At 43.1% G+C, this 16,848-nt stretch overlaps 1 protein-coding gene and 1 non-coding gene across 3 annotated transcripts in view; one reads left to right on the top strand and one right to left on the bottom strand.

Moving 5' to 3' along the window:
- STON1 (stonin 1) overlaps positions 1–16,848 on the top strand; it is a 54,781-nt gene that overhangs the window by 8,659 nt on the left and 29,274 nt on the right.
- LOC111768262 (U6atac minor spliceosomal RNA) lies at positions 1,572–1,697 on the bottom strand. Its single transcript, XR_002800441.2, has one exon. It is a non-coding gene; the product is annotated as a U6atac minor spliceosomal RNA (small nuclear RNA).

Here is a 16,848-nt window from a genome sequence, read left to right as displayed (position 1 = left end):
TTGTAAGTCTGGTTAGTGGTTTGTCAATTTTATTTATCTTCTCAAAAAAACCAGCTCTTTGTTTCATTGATCCTTTCTACTGCCTTTTTCGTTTCAATAGTATTTATTTCTGCTCTGATTTTTATTACTTCTCTTCTTCTGTTGACTTTGGGCTTTATTTGTTCTTTTTTCTCTAGTTCAGTTAGGTGTACTTTAAGGTTGCTTATTTGGGATTTTTCTTGTTTGTTAAGATGTGCCTGTATTGCGATGAATTTTCCTCTTAATACAGCTTTTGCTGTATCCCATATGAGTTGGTATGGCATGCTATCATTTTCATTTGTTTCCAGGTATTTTTTGATTTCTTCTTTAATTTCTTCAATGACCCATTGCTTGTTCAGTAGCGTGTTGTTTAGTCTCCACATCTTTGTGCCTTTCTCAGCTTTTTTCTTGTAATTAATTTCTAGCCTTATAGCATTATGATCGGAGAAGATGCTTGTTATTATTTCAATTTTTTAAAATTTGTAGAGGCTTGCCTTGTTTCCCAATATATGGTCTATCCTTGAGAATGTTCCATGTGCACTTGAGAAGAATGTGTATTCAGCTCTTTCAGGGTGAAGTGATCTATATATGTCTATTAAGTCAATTGTTTTAGTTTTTCATTTAGCTCCACTATTTCCTTGTTGATTTTCTGTCTGGATGATCTGTCCATTGATGTGAGTGGGGTGTTGAGGTCCCCTACTATTATTGTGTTGTTTTTAACATCTTCCTTTAGGTCTGTTAATAGTTGCTTTATGGATCTTGGTGCTCCTGTGTTGGGTGCATAGATATTTATAAGTGTTATTTCTTCTTGATGAAGTGTCCCTTTGATCATTATATATTGTCCCTCTGTGTCTCTCTTTACCTGTCTTATTTTGAAATCCACTTTGTCTAATATAAGAATTGCAACACCTGCCTTTTTTTTCTTGCTGTTAGCTTGAAGTATTGTCCTCCACCCCCTCACCCTGAGCCTGTGTCTGTCCTTGGGGCTGAGGTGTGTTTCTTAGAGGCAACAAATTGTTGGATCTTGTTCTTTAATCCATTTTGCCACTCTGTGTCTTTTTATTGGAGAGTTCAATCCGTTTACATTGAGAGTGATTATTGATGCATGTGGACTTAATGCTGTCAATCTTTCCTGCGTTTCTTTTCCTGTGTGCTTTAGCCTACCCATTGAATACTGCAATTTCTTATGCTGGGTTTCTTAGATTTTTCCTTATTTATGATTTGTGACTCTGTTCTGTATTTTATTTTAGTGTCTACCCTGAAGTTTGTATTTAGAATCTTGTATATAATATAGTCTATTCTCTGGTGGTCTCTTACTTACTTGGCCAATACTGATTTAGACCCTTTGCTCTTCCCCTCCTAAATAATTATTTTCATTTCTTATTCCAACTCGTGTTATGAATTTGTAGTTAGAGTGATAAGATCGTCCTTGCTTTGGTAGTTTCCTTACCTTTACCCTAATGCTATAGTTGAATATTTGCTATCCTGTTCTGGTTCTATCCATCGGTCTCCCTAGTCTGTGGATTGTGACCCCTTTCTCCCTTGTTTCTTTTTAAAAACAGTGGTTAGATGCCACGAAGTAGGTGGCAATGCCTTAACCGTATGTGTGTTGTCAGGCCCGAGGGCCTCTTCCATCCTTTTCAAGGGGAGTGCTAACCTTCTGTCCTTTCATACAACACCCAGCCCCTCCATTTTCAACTTTTTTAAAAAAACATTTTTTTACTTTGCTTAAAGTATTCAAATTTTGGTGCATTATGGAAACACAGCATGGTCTGTATAATAGCAATTCTTTTTTAGGACTTCCTTTGTGTCCAATTTTCCCAAATATTTCATATGTGCTTTATAAGAAAAATATATTTGCTACTTGATGGATGCAGAATTCTATATCAATCTAACAGGTCAAACTTATTGTGTTTTTCAAATTTCTCATATTCTTGATTTTTTTGCCCACTCTGAGTTCACTTCAGTTTCTGGGAAAGGAATAATAGAATCGTCTGTGATTGTGGATTTGTCAATTTCTTCTTCTAACACATGAGTGTTTATGCAAGTTCATGACTGTTATTTCATCTCGGTGGATTTATTATGTATGTCTGTCCTCTTTTATTTCTATTAATGCCTTTGGCCTAAATTGTGTTTTGTCTGATATTAATATTGCTATACCTACTCCTCTTGTTTACTATTTTCCTTGTATGTCTGTATATCCTTTTATGTTAACTTCTCTGTATCATTTTGCTCTAAATGTGAATCTTAGAAACAGCATTTATATATAGCTTCATTTTCATTATAACCTGAAAATCTGTCATTTCAATAGTTTAAACTTTTACATTCTTTGTAATTGTATGTATATATTTGACATCTTTCTGCCATTTTAAGTTCTTATATTTCTTATTTACTTATTTTTCCATTTTTTTGTTGCTTCTTTTGTTTCTCTTTTCACTGTTTTCTTTAGATCAAGTTTTGTATATTCATATTTTTTTCTGTCAACTGTTTTGAAAGATATAAATTCTATTTGTATTCTTTTAGTTGTTATCCTTAAATTTTTAAATGTGTATTCATTTAACAAAGTCTGAAGTTAATCAATGTCTTTATTTTCCTCTCAACAATGCAGTGGCCTTAGATGGCTTTAAATCTAATCTGCCCTTTTCCCCACCTTCCTGGTAATTGTGGTCTAGTGGTTTAGTCTCACATTGTGTATAATCCTCCCCTCACCCCAGCAATTAGTCATTATTATTATTTCTACTTTTATTTCTTCTTTTTACAGTCAAAACTTATTTAACTTTACCAGTTTCTTGTCTCAACATTGCCTCTTGTATACCATTCCTTACTTCTATGTTCATTTTCTTCATACTGATCATTTTTTCACTGAAGGTCTGGAGTTGTCTCAATTTTATGGGTATTTTTGGTTTTCTTTTGTTTTGAAAATGTCTATTTCATGTCACTTTTGAAAGAGAATTTATCAAGGTATAGAATTCTAAGTAGAATTCTTCCCTCAGCATTTTGTAAGATATTATTCTACTGTCTTCTTGCCTCAGCTGTTACTTATGAGAAATCTCTTCAGTCTGTCATTCTTTTGTAGGTAATCTGTTTTCTTTGTGAGACTTTGTCTCATTTTTTTTGTCTTTCATGTTCTGCCTTTTCATTATATGTCCAGGGGTAGTCTATTTCTATATATTCTACTTGGGATTCAGTGTCTGCCTTTAATCGGAAGACTCATCTCTGTTTTCTTATCTAAAGGTTTCTCAGTTGATTTCTCTACAAATTTTAAAATAATTACTGAGCACTTACCACGTGTCAGGAATGCTTCTAGGTGCTAGAGATATAGGAATGAACATAAGAGACAAAAGCCTTTGCCCTCATATTGAGTCCCTCACACTTTCTATTCTCTATTACAACACCCTTTAGGGAAATATTGAACCTTCTTATTTTATCTTCTGTGTCTTCTACGTCTGAGATTTCTCTTTCTTATTATATATCTTTTTCTCTCTCAATTGTATTCTTAGTGATTTTTTCACTTCTGTTTTCCAATTTATTAATTTTTCTTCACCTGGATTTAATCTACTATTCAACCCATCCACTGATTTCTTCTTTTTAATTTAATATAATTTTTTATTTCTAGAATTTCTATTTGGTACTTGATATCTTCCTTTTTTAAAATATGTTTCTTTGCCTTATAATTTCTAATCCTTTTTGTGTCTCTTTCATTTTAAATATATTTTTAGATTTGTTATCTCCACTTTTGACTTTTCTTTATCATGATTCATTTCCTCTTGTGTTTTACCTCTTCATCAGGTGCTGTTTTCCATAGAAATCCTGTCTACTTCAAATTGTTAGCACATCCTTATGAAGCAATTTCACAGTTGCTTCTGCTGGTAATCTTTGGGCTTTACTCATTCCAAACTAGCCTTTGTGTTAATTTCTTGGCATATAGTCCCTGTATGACCTGAAAGTATGCATTTAAACCTTGTTCCTGTGTTGTGGCACAAGCCCAAATTTCACATTTTTTAAATCACTCATTTTCTACTCCTTGCCAAAGCAGATGACGAGCTTTCTTGCAGTTGACTCAGATTGGCAAATTCTGTTCCTCTGTACCTGTTTCACCTGTGAAGCAGCCTTTTATGACCTCCAGCTTTATGTAAGAGCTTCATTAACAGCTCCTGGCATAAGGTGACCATCACCCGGACTCCCCTCACTGCATGCATATCATTAAAATCTCAGCCTCCAGCCATTCAGGTCTCTAACTAGTCTGGATTTTCCATCAGCCCCTTGGCTTCAGCTCCCACTCATTGATCTAACTTTAATTCCCCTCTTTATTTCTGCTACCCGGAGATTTCTATTGTATCTATGTTTTATATAATGTTTTTGTTATATTTTTGTTCATGTTTTGAAGTGTTTGGATTGGAAAGGGTAATTTCTGTGTTGACCAATCCACCATATTGACTGAAGATTTTAACTAATTTTAAAGTTTATTTTATTTTGTTGTATGTAAAGTAGAATACAAGTAAGTAGATGCATATACATTAGTCCCTGGATCTGAAATACACTGCTGCTGAGTGAGGCAGCAGAGAAGGGGCCCTGAAAGTACTGAGTGCTAACACCCCCATCACAGGGCAACTCTCCACCTTGGTGAGGTGTGTTGCTCCCTATCTGGCCGCACGTTCTCAGTCCAGAAGAGATCTGAATTTCCCAAACACACTGTTCCAGTCCCCAAATGCTGTCCTTTCAATTCTCAGTAGTCGACTAAAACCTTCTCATGATCAACCAATGTGCTAGTTCACATCCATGTAGAAAGGAAAAGACTCTGTGGAGAGGTTCCTGTTCCCTTTGGTCATGGCGATGATGTTCTCTCTCTGTTGGGCACGTGTGTTCCTTGTGACTAACAGTGCAGAGAGGTTTACACTGAATGGCTGATTCTTTACCTGTGGCTGACAGCATCTCTGGGAATGTTGATCAGTATTGCCAGAGCCTGTTTATAATGTTTAAAGAAATCTATGCAAACATATCTTTCCCATACTCTCCCAACAAACTCTATTCTTTTTTGGTTTAAGGAAACCAAACCAGCAATCACCCTTGGCCTTCTCCTCTGGCCCTCACATCAGCCCTATGTGATAATGGAAAAGAAATGGACTTTGGAGTCAGGCAGATCTGGGTTTGAAGCCAAGCTTTGCCACTAACTAGATGTGTGGCTGTCTTAGTGTGTTCAGGCTGTTATAACAAAGTACCATAGACTAGGTGGCTTATAAAGAACAGAAATTGATTTCTCACACTTCTGGAGGCTGGAAGTCCAAGATGAGGGTACCGGTGTGGTTCTGGTGAGGAGCCTCTTCTGGGTTGCAGATGGCTTGCTTCTCTCTGTGTGCTCACACTGTGGAAGGGATGAGCCACCCTCTGCAGCCTCTTTTTATAAGGGCACTAATCCCATTCCTGAGGGATCCACCTTCATGACCTAATCACCTCTTAAAGGCCCCACCTCCTAATACCATCACTTTGGGGGTTAGGATTTCAACATATGAATTTGGGGGGGACACACAAACATTCATGCAGTCGCCTTAGGCCAGTTATTTAACATCTCTGAGGCTAAATTTCATTCTCTATAAAACAGTAATAATAAAACTTACCTTAAAAAGTTGTTCTGAAGATTAAGTGAGATAACAGCAAATAATATGGACCAAGTTCTTGGCATATGTTAATACTCACAAATGTTAGTCTCCTTGCATCATCTCCCCTCCGCTGCTGTTTCTTTTAAATGAGGATTGTGTGTCTCTCTCTCTTTAATCAGAGAAACTTCTGGGGAGAGGCCATGGGTACACCTAATATCTTACTTTTTCTTGGTAATCAATTTAGATTTCTCTTGGATGAATTTCCTTAAAGCTTTCGACCACCATTTTGATTTTGCATCTGTATCAGCTCTTGGAGCCCTCCCGGCCTACTGATGGACCTTTCTATAGAATAACTATGTTGTTACTTAAGAATCATGCTCCTCTTAACCAGACATATCTCTTTGCCTTATTTGTTGGTGCTCCTGTCCCTTAAGAAGATAAAAACCCTTAATTTAATTATTGAAGCTAACATTTTAAATTCAAAGACCCCAGGGAGAGTATATAAAGAGTAAATAGAACTACTTTTGGCACTAGGTTTTCCCAGGCAGGATCATGAAGGCCCTGAGCAATAAAGGGGTGGTTGGGGGTAGGGAATTGACAAAGAAGAGGCCGCTATAGTGGGTAGAAGAAGTAAAGGTATTCCTTGAGGATTTCACAAGACCTAAAATCTGCCTATTGTACAACAATCGTTTATCTGGGCCCTGTGGAATCTCTACTTGGCCCAGAGCTTTTTGCAAGTGTCTTAGAAATAATAATGATGGCTATGACTGATCTTAAGCAGAGGAAAAGAGCATCATGAAAACAAGCATAATGGGAATTATGAATGTGCCTCCATATAAATATCTGTGATTCGGAGCATAAAAATAACTTTTCCATTGCAGTGCTAAGCCAAGAGTTTCATGGAGGCAGCATTGAGAAGCTAATTTAAAACAGCCGTGGCCCAGAAATTCCGAGAGGGGGTTGATACATTGGCCTCTGTTCATTGGCCCTTTGAACCTTGCTTTCCTAGCTCACGGTAACTCATATTCAGGACCTAGAAGATGGTAATTCATGCTACAAACCTTGCTTTTGTTGGCCTCAGTTTAGCGTTAATACAAACATAGAGAAATGCTTTAATCTCACATCTTTACAACCAAGAGCCTCCCCTAGGGCAGCTCCAGGCCTGTTGCTCGTTTGTGGCTTGGAGGAGAACCTGGTAAATTTTGTGAAAATCCCCGTGCGGCTGCTAGTCCTGGCTTCAGTGGAAGGTGCCTAGGTGGGGTCATTCTAAGTAGCGCACTGGCAATCAGGTTCTCCTGATTTTCAGAAAAATTATCTTGGGGCGAAAAACAGGTGATAAGGCTTTCCTGGGAACTGGATGATAATGTCAGATTCCTCCAGTTCCAAGAACGCTCAGACGTGCCTAGATGAGCATTTTTCCCTCATAAGCAAGGGAATTGTTATTTTAGGCTTCCGACCTCATCGTCTTTATCATTCATCTTTGACTATGAGCTCCCGGTGACGATGGCTCTGTACCACACGTGATGAGGTTTACCCAGCTTAAACAGCCCTCTGCTTGTCGGGATCTGCCTCCTCCCCACCCGCACATTCCTCTCTCCCGCCAGATGTTCCTGCTTAACTGCTCACACATGCCCATCCACATACGTACACCGGCTTTGGCCAGCCCCGGTGTAGGAACCCCGCTGCAGACTCCTCGGCTTGTGGCCTGCTTGTTGCCTGTCTGGCCAGAGGGGGTGCCTTTCCCCGGTTCGGTTCTCACAAGGGCACCGTATGGGCTTCAGCGGCACTCTGCCTCTAGAGACACCGAGACACGCAGAATCCCACTACCTGAGACCGCTGCTGGCTCCTGTATCGGTTTCCTAGTCCGTCTGTGCCCTGCAGCTTCCGTTCCTGTGGAGAACTGGTTCCTTTAACCCCTCTCCCCTTGGAACTTTTGTCTTTGTCTTGTTTCTGACTTGTTGCCTTGCTCGGGCTTGACTTATCCGTGCGCCCGGGATCCTGACCTTCCTTTGTTTAGGACTTCTCCACCCCACCCCCTTATGATACATGCAGCTCGTGCGTGCAGCCACCACTTGCTGAGCAGCTGCTCTGTTTGAGGCTCCTACACGTTACAGTTGGTCGCGATGCTACGGTGACCTCACTTTTCTGGTGCCACCAAGTCACCGTGGAGAATGATGGTGACGTCGTTCTGCAAAATTTTGGGGAACTTGCCCTCATCCCATGAGAGATGAACGTGAAAGACAATCTCTTCTCTCTTCTTATATTTCAGGCTTTAAAACTAAGTGTGCGTAGCCAGGAGCCGCCAGGTTCAACCCTGGTTTCTTTCCTGCCTTCCTGCCATAGCCTCCTATCTGGTTTCCCTCCCCTGGTCTCACCGCCTTCCAGTCCATTCTCCTCTGTCAGAGCTTTCTTCCTAAAATTCTGATCTGATCCTATTTATTGTCTCTCTAAATTCTTTCACTGAAACCTATTGCCTTTAGGATAAAGTCAAGCTCCTTAGCATGATACAGAGGGCTTCTGTACCTTAGTCACCTGTCTGCCTCTTTCACTGCATCACCCACATGAACTCCTGGCTCCAGCCAGGCCCATCTACCTGCAGAATCAGGCCCTCTCCTGCCTCCCTGTCTTGCACACACACACATACACACACTCACCACTCTCCAGTCTGTTCTGCCTGATCAATTGGTATCAGCCTTCAAGACACAGCTCAGACATCTGCTTTTCCTGAGGTCTTTTCAAAACACCAGGGCCATCAGCTTCATTTCCCCATCATAATTAGGAACACTCTCACCAATCTTAGTTACACATCTGGCTTTGGGTCCCCACAGTACCCTGCATTTGGCTTTATTCCATTAACAAAACATTTGAGAATTGTCCCTGCTAGACAGAGAATGTCCTGGGGTAATGGCCTGTGACTGTTTTTTACTTGCACCAGTGTGTAGCATAGTGTTCGGCTTCCCGGTTATCATTGTCGAGTGAATGAGTGTATGTATGAAAAAATTAATTCATACACACTGTGTATGCACATACACCAGGACGTAGGTCCCTATGGGAAGCTTACTTCAAATCTTATGAGTTTATTTACAAAGCACATAGTAGGTGCGTAGTGAATGTCTGTTGAGTCAAAGTAAAAATGAATGCTGACACACAAAAACCATGGAAAATTTACTGCAAAGTGTACTGAGAGCCACAATGTAGCCTTCCTTCCTCTTAACAGCAGTGGAAAGAATGTGGGACTGGAAAATCAAAGGCTAGAGTTTATGTTCATCTTCTTGGCTCTGTTACCTGAGTGAGTCATTTTACTTCTTTGTGCTTCTATTTCCTCATCTGTCAAATGAGGTGTTACAAAATATATTTAATGCCTACTGAACATTCTAGATTCAATCTTCATTATAAGACCTACAATCAAATGCCCAGCTGCTTTCCATTAAGTGGCATGAATTTAGGACTCTAATTTCTTGCCCTCATTATGGAGCATGTTCCTGACAAGCCCTCAGCACAAGGCGGAGCAGCAGAGCTGGGACCAAGAGATGGACCAGAGTTTGCCCAAAGTGGGGCAGGAGGCTGAGACCTAGTTGTAAAGCAAATACAGTGCTAAAAAGGCATGGCCAGGATGAGACGCCCTGAGCAAGGCAAGGGCTGCGGTCAGCATCCCATGGCAGTCTGAGGTCAAAATTGGCAGGAGATAACCAGGAAAGCAGCATTGAAGGGGGCTGGCTGGTGCCCTTTAAGGGGTATGCTGAAAACACAGCCCCTTCTCAGGCCAGTCTGTGGGAAGAACCAGTGCAAGTCATTAAGACCAGCTGTCCTCAGTTGTCTGAAGGAGAAGTAGGTGGAAAAGTGTTTAGACTTAGTCTTTGTTCCCCTACAGCATAGACGGAAGCCAGGAGGTTAATTTGGGGTTAATCAGAGGGAGAAGAGTCTAATCCTGTCCAAACAATAATGAGATGAACTCACTTATCAAGTAATGAGGTCTCCGTTACTGGAGGAGTTTACGCAGCTGCTGGATAATTCCTCCTCAGCGATGAGGTATTAGAGATCCTTCAGTTGTGAGTTGGACTAAATAATGTTTAAAGTGTTTTTCTGATTCTAAGAGAGGCTTTGCTTCTCATGTCCTCCCTAAATCTTGGTTAGGGAAACACTTTCAGATTTCGTAGCCCTTCCTTTTGTCACGCCATCTCAGCACACCCCACTGTGCTGGGGACGAGCCTATGGGAACTCCTTAGTCTTTGAATGTCTCCCTTAAAGTGGAGCACCTGGATTGGACCTCGAGTGCCAGAATGCGGCCTGGCCAGGGCCTCTCTAGGAACATGGCACAATTTTTACAGGTAGTGGACCTATTAATTTCTCATCAGTCTTCTGGCTCTGAGCTGAGCTATGAGAGTAAATGGCAGTGAGTCTCGGCTTCTTCTGGGATGTGTTCATGCCACTGCAGGTGATGGACAGACTTCGCTTCCTTCCATCCACTTTTCTTCACTGGAATTGAGCTTCAGATGTCTCTGTGCTAAATCTTCTACTCTAGACACTGACTCTCAGGCTTTGGGGACACTTTCTGTCCTGGGAACTTCCGTGGCATTCCATCCTTGCCTTCTCACATTTCACTCCAAATGCTTTCTCTCTCTTTTGTTTTGATTTTGTTTTTTTCCCATTTCATTTTTCGTTTTCATCTCTTCTTTCTTAACTCTCCTTGCCCACTGAATACTACAACATTTCTACTTGTGCAATGTTTTTATTTTCAAATTCTTTGCCCTCCTGGTATCCTGGTGACTAGGAATGTGGGTGGCTTGTCAGCTGCATTGTGCAGATGAAGAAAAATGCCCAGAGAGGTTAAATGAGGCACTTAATTTACTGGCAGAGCCAATGAGGCCAGACCCTCGCTTCCTGACTTCCGTCCCAGCCTCTGTCCCGGAGATCACACTGCATTTGCTCATAGTCCCGAAGTCACAAAGAGCATCAAGCTCTTCTCTGTGTGTGTGGTCATTGTACCAAAAGAATTTACCCAGGGAGCATCTCAGGCCTCTAGAGACTCATAGTCTGAGACTGCCCTGAAATAACGTAACAAGAGAAACAAGAGCAAAAGAGCTGTGGAGTGCTAAGTATTTTTCAAAGAAGGTTTCAAGTCCATTACCTTTTGTGATGCTCCCCAAAGCCCTTTGAGGTGGAAGAGCCTGTGTGAGCCTCATTTTTCAGGTGAAGGTCATGGGTAGAGTCCAGGCCTGAGGTTGGGGAAGGAGGCCCTGAGCAGACATTGCTGGCTCCTGGCCCACAAATCTTCCGTGTGGGTGTGCTTCAGGAAAACCAGGAAAAGGGAACAAATTATTTCCCTCTGGTACCAAAGGCCGTGGAGACCCTGGAGGCAGACCTAGGGTTCTGGGTCTGGCAGTTGGCTGAGAAGCAGCCTCATGCCATGTTTGGAGGTGGGAGCTGCGCCAGAGGCAGGGGGTCAGGCTCTGACTCTGGAGATCAGGCTGACTCCAGCCTAGTGGGCCGGAAGAACGTAAGGCCAGATGGGAGGAAGAGTGCAGGCTGGGGAGTTGGTTGTTAAGACATAGGGGAGCTGGGCTCAGCCTCCTGAGCAGAGAAGTGGCCTTCTAGGATCTGGTAGATATTCTAGCTGGGAATTCTGAAGTGTGGAGAGGGACCTGCTCTCACTAAATGTGAGTTTTGATGTAATCTTCGGTTATTCAGCCATTTATTTAGCAGGTATCAGCAAGCATCTACTGAACATAAGTAAATCTCTGACATATTTGTAGTTTTTCTTATGAGGACCTCATATATATGTGTGTACGTGTGTGTGTATCTCTCTCTCTCTATAAACTCACATATGTTTGTTCTTATTAATGCACCTAATGAAACCATGGGACTACATAGTATTTTCCTCCATTTATGGATTAGGAAACTGAGGCCCAAAGAGGGTAATTGGTTTGTTCAAAGTCCCACAGTTACTTAGAAGCTGAGCTAAGTCCCAAATCCTTGTTTTCTGAGTTCTTTGACAAATGCTTTCCACATGGTAAGCACTTCCTGACCTACATGGTGTATGCTTTGAAGAGAATAGAGACAAACACCTTTGGAGTTATTATTAAGGTTTTGCTTTATCTTTAGAGGCTGGGAAACCTGAATGCAGAGTTGAGATGCAACTTGAGTCCTTTTTGTTAAGCTCCCAAGCGGACATTTGTATGGTTGGCATTCGCTCTTTAAGTCAACCAGGAACAAGTCCTCTTCTTAGATTTGGAATTTGCATCTGTGCTCTGGTGCATCCTGACCTGTGTCGGGCACCCTGGTTATGTGGTCAAGTGGAGCAGTGCAGCAGGAAGAATAGGTTCTGTTTCCTTGGTAAAGTGGTCATGGGTGAGCTGGGGTCATAGTGCAACCAACCTGGGTCCTCCTGCAGTAAAGAAAGATCACTGTCCCAAAGCTCTCAGGGCTTGAATATGCAACTCAGCTCACAGCTCAAGTCCTCTTCCCTACCCTCCATGGCCTGTGCTATGACCAAGGGCCAAGCACCTCTAAGCCCTGCCCTGCCCCTGTAACAGGCATATGAGGCTCTGCCACCCTGAGCCCTGGGAATTGGGTCCAACAAGCTGAACCAGGCTGATCCCTGAGAGGCCTCATGCTATTGGCTCAGCCTGGTGCCTGACATGCCTTTCGTAATCGGGCCTCTTCGCCTCCAGATGGTGAAGCCCTGCTCCTGGTGGCTGCCTACATCTAGGTCGGTACTTCAATGGAGATCCTGAGCCTCCTGGGAAGCCTGGGCCTGGCTGTCAGAATGTCCTGCTGCTGCCTTCTTTCTTTTCCAGCCAGAAGCAGCTGCTCTCCTGTGCTTTCCCTGGCACAGTTCTTACCCTACATGGAGTCTGTAAGAAACTCTGGGATGAGTCAGAACCTGGCTTCAGTGTCAAGAACATTTTTCACTAGTTCACCAAACATTTATTGGGCCTATTCTCCTGTACCAGGGCAGGGAACCCAGGCATGAATAAGATCCTGTCCGTCCCTGTCCTGGGGTTGCTTCCAGCCTAGAATGGAGAACCAGGAGACACCCAGCCTGCTGTGACATGTGCTGCTGGGAGCTCCAACCTGGATTCCCAGCCAGTCACCTACCCTGAGGTTTAATGCCCAAGTGCCCTGTGCTGGCAAGATTACGAGCTTTATAAATTAAACTGGTAAAAAAGGATTGAGCCAAATATAAAGCCATGGTCTAAGCTATAACACTTGAAAAAATTGCTTTTTGTGTGACTTTAGTTTTAGATTACGATATAAGAAAAATAAGGCAAAATAGATGACTGTAAAAAAAAAAAAAAAGAGTCTGCCAGACTCTCCAGGTCCCGACATCTGCCTTGGGAGCCTTTCTCTGCTGTCCCCGGGCTGCTTTGCCCACCACTCCAATTATCTATTGCTGCCGAGCCACCACTCCAAAACATAGAAGTTTTTATTGACAGATGAATGGATAAACAAAATGTGGTATATGCATACAATGGAATATTTTTCAGCCTTAAAAAGGAATGAAATTTTGCACATGCTTCAACATAGATGAACCTTGGCAACAATCTACTAACTGAAATAAGCCAGTCACATAAAGGGCAAATATTGTATGATTCCACTTACATGAGGGACTTGGAGTAGTCGATTCATAGAGGCCAAAAGTAGAATGGTAGTTGCCAGGGGTTGGGGTGGGGGAATGGAGAGTTAGTGTTTAATGGGTACAGAGTTCCAGTTTGGGAAGATGAAAGAGTTTTGGAGATGGAGAGTGGTGATGCTTGTACAATATGTGAATGTACTTGATACCACTGAACTGTACACTTAAAAACGGTTAAGGTAAATTTTATGTTTATGTCTATTTTACCACAAACAAAAATGTAGAGGCTTCAGCCACAATTTAATATTTTCTCTCCTGGTTCCGTGGGTTGACTGCGCTCCACTGGGGGGTTCTTGCTTAGAGTCTTTCATGTAGTTGTAGTTGGATGGCGACTGGGGCTGGAATCACTGAAGGATCGAGTGGCTGGATGTCCAAGATCGTGCCTCGGTGTGGCTCCTCCGTCCAGCAGAGAAGCTGGATGGAGAAGCCATAGCTTGGGCTTCTTATGTGGTAGCTCAGGGCTCTGACAAGCAGGAGATGGCAGCTTCTGGGCCTATTCAGTTAAGGTTTATGCCCGGAATTGTCACAGTGCCACTTCTGCCACATTTTCAGAACAGTGACAGGGCCTACCCAGATTCAAGGGGAGGGGAAATAGAGCCCCTTTCTCAATGGAGGAGGAACAAGGTGACATTTCAGAAGAGCATGAGATGGTTGTGGCCATCTTTGGAAAACTTCCAGCCTGAAGCATGGTGGCAGGAGTCCTAAAGAGTTTAGGCAGGAAGGGGTCCTCGGGGAGACACATACTTTTCTGCAGACCCCTTTTTAGGAGAATTGATCTTCATAAATTGTTAGAGCTTGAAGGACCCTTGGAAACCGCTTGCCAGCAGTGCCTTGTTTTAACTTACAGAGCCAGAGAGAAGCAGAACTGGAACAAAACCTCCCAAACCTGGGCCTCCTGGCTCCCAGTCTTGGCAAATGGCTGTGGGGACCTCACCCAGAGGGATCTCTGTGTGCTGTGAACAGTTGTATGAAGGTCTGGTGGAGAGATGGGTGTGTCGAGGGAGCAGAGCCCTGGGGAGTGTCCAGTGGAGACCTGCCAGCATCTTAGAGGCTGGGCGAGCCCCTTCTGTGCTGGGCTGCATCTATTGGGAGCTTGTGGGCCTCACTGGGCAGCGCTATGCAGAGGCACCTGGGGTGCTTCATGAGGAGCCTGAGAGTTACTCATTGAAATGGGGGCTCAGTCGAGATGAAGGAGGTCAGTGCCACCGGCTCAAGCGCCCAGGTTGAGACTTAGAGATCCGTAAGTTTAAACATAAGCTAATGCCCATTGCTGAGAATGTCATTCAGCAAATCCATTCATTCAGATCCACTTACACATTTCTGATCAGACTTTGCTCTAAGGGCAAAATTCTTGGTTAAAGCCTTTAGTGGCCTTGGAAATGCAATGAAATTCATAAGCATTTTGCAAGCACTCCTGTGGGCTGACACAAATATTATTTTTGTGTATGATATCTGTATTTGAGACTAAGACCCCAAGTAAAGTTTGTCATTTGTAATTGGTTTGTACATAGGACCTTAATAAATGATTTTTAAAATCTTTCCCTATTCTTGGAATTGCTCAAGTTGTCACTTCTTTTACACATGTACAGTCATGGAAGACCCAGAAGTGGAGAGGATTGAAGCAGACATGCTTTCATTCTCTGTAAGTCAGGAGTTCCTGCCTGTGTATTCACAGTGATGTGGACATTTCCAGGTGAGCTGCGTGGTCAGCAAGAGCCTAGGACTGGCCATAGATGAACCAAAATGCATTTGTCTTTGGGTCATGCACACAGCCCTGATCACCTCTGAGGTCGTCTCTGTGGCTTGTGGCCCAGGTTGGGCAGCCAGAGAGGAGACCTGTCATAGCGATGATCAACGTGTATGTCACTGGATTTTGTGTCTGCTTAGTGGAGTGAATGAAGCCAGGCGAGAGAAATTCCCTTACACTGGTGTTAACTGGCACAGGATCCAAATCCACAGAAACATGGCCAGAGGGTATGATCATTCATGCCTAATCTGCTGCCCCATGTCTCTGCCCAAGCAGATGCCCCCTCCTGGTGAGGCCTCCCTGGCCCTGAGCCAGGGCTGTCCTCTCTGAGCCTCCCAGTACACGTTAGCACAGGAGGGTGAGTGCATTTTGCCTTTCATTTGTTGTTTTCTCTGGTCTTTCCTACCAGGTTATAAGCACCTTAGGAGCAGGAATCTATAGCAATAACAGCCTCTATTTATGATCTCCCCCATACACCTGCCATTTTACAGATGTTACTTTATTTAGTATCATGAGAACGCTGTCTCAGTTTGCTTGGGCTGTTGTAACAGAATACCCCAGACAGGTGGCTTAACCAACAGAATTGTATTTATTGCAGTTCTGGAGGCTTAAAGTCTAAGATCAAGGGGTCAGCAGGTTTGGTTTCTTCTGAGACCTTTCTCCTTGGCTTGTAGATGGTTACCTGTCACTGTGTCCTCACATGCTCTTTTCTCTGTGTATGCGTGTCCCTGGTATCTGTCTGTGTGTCCTAACCTCTTATCAGGACACCAGTCAGAGTGGCTCAGGGCCCACCCTGGCAGCCTGCCTTTAACTTAACCACCTCTTTAGAGGCTCTGCCTCCAAATACAGTCACATTCTGAAGTCCTGGGGGTTAGGGCTGAATTTTGAGGGGACACAATTCAGCCCATAACAAACCCTAAAAGTTAACTCTTATTATCCTTGTTTCACACCCAAGGAAACTGAGGCTCAGAGAATTAAAGTAACTGGCCGCATGGCACACAGCTAGTCAGTGGCGGGCCTGAGATCTGCACACGAGTCTCTCTAACTTCTAAACCCTCCTTCCTCACCACACGTTTAGTGAATCGGGTCTTACTCGTTTCTCTGGTCTTCATGGCGTTCCACCCAGGACCCAGCACTTAGAAGACACGTAGCTATTCACTGAATGAACGAGCAGGGGTTGTGTGATACAAGAATTTGTACAGAACAGTTGGAAGACATTCCCCAAGGCCCAGCATCCGAGGGTCAGGATCCTGGGAGACTCTCCGGGCAGGTGATGGTCCTTAACTTCTCACACAGACCATTCCAGTCTGCACGCAGCATGATTAGTGTGTGGGAAGGAATCACATTTGAAAGTGTTAAATATCCTTTCTGGGCCATTTAGCTACTGCCTTCTCTCAAAACACTAAAAGCAATTACACTGTAATTAAGATAAATTACTTGACCAATTTTCATAGCAAAGTGGTTGATTTTGGTTTCCCCCTACTAAATATTTAAGTCCAGAGAGAGATCCTCTTTATAGTTCTTTAAACTTCCAGCACTTTCTGCTTATTTTCAGGAGGGCTGTGGGCCTGCAGGGAAGAAGGGAAGGATGAGATTTGCATATTTCAGATGCGTGATCTGAGCTAAGCCCCCTTCAGTTAACTTTATCCCACATCATTTTCATGGTTTCCTTTGAGAATTCAGAATACAAATCTAGAAGCCGCCATCTAATAACCACAGGGCCCTGCACCCCAGCCCAGCCCTGGGGCCCCTATGGAGATAATGCCCTTTCTCATTTTTTTCTCTGAGCGCCTTGCTGTTCCCACTAGAGAACCCACGGGAATATAAATACCAGAAGGCAGCCCTGAAAGCAG

The sequence above is a fragment of the Equus caballus genome, chromosome 15 (assembly GCF_041296265.1).
Source record: "Equus caballus isolate H_3958 breed thoroughbred chromosome 15, TB-T2T, whole genome shotgun sequence".
Lineage (NCBI taxonomy): Eukaryota > Metazoa > Chordata > Mammalia > Perissodactyla > Equidae > Equus > Equus caballus.
The sequence above is the reverse complement of the archived record's forward strand: the minus strand, read 5'-3'. Positions and strand labels throughout refer to the sequence as shown.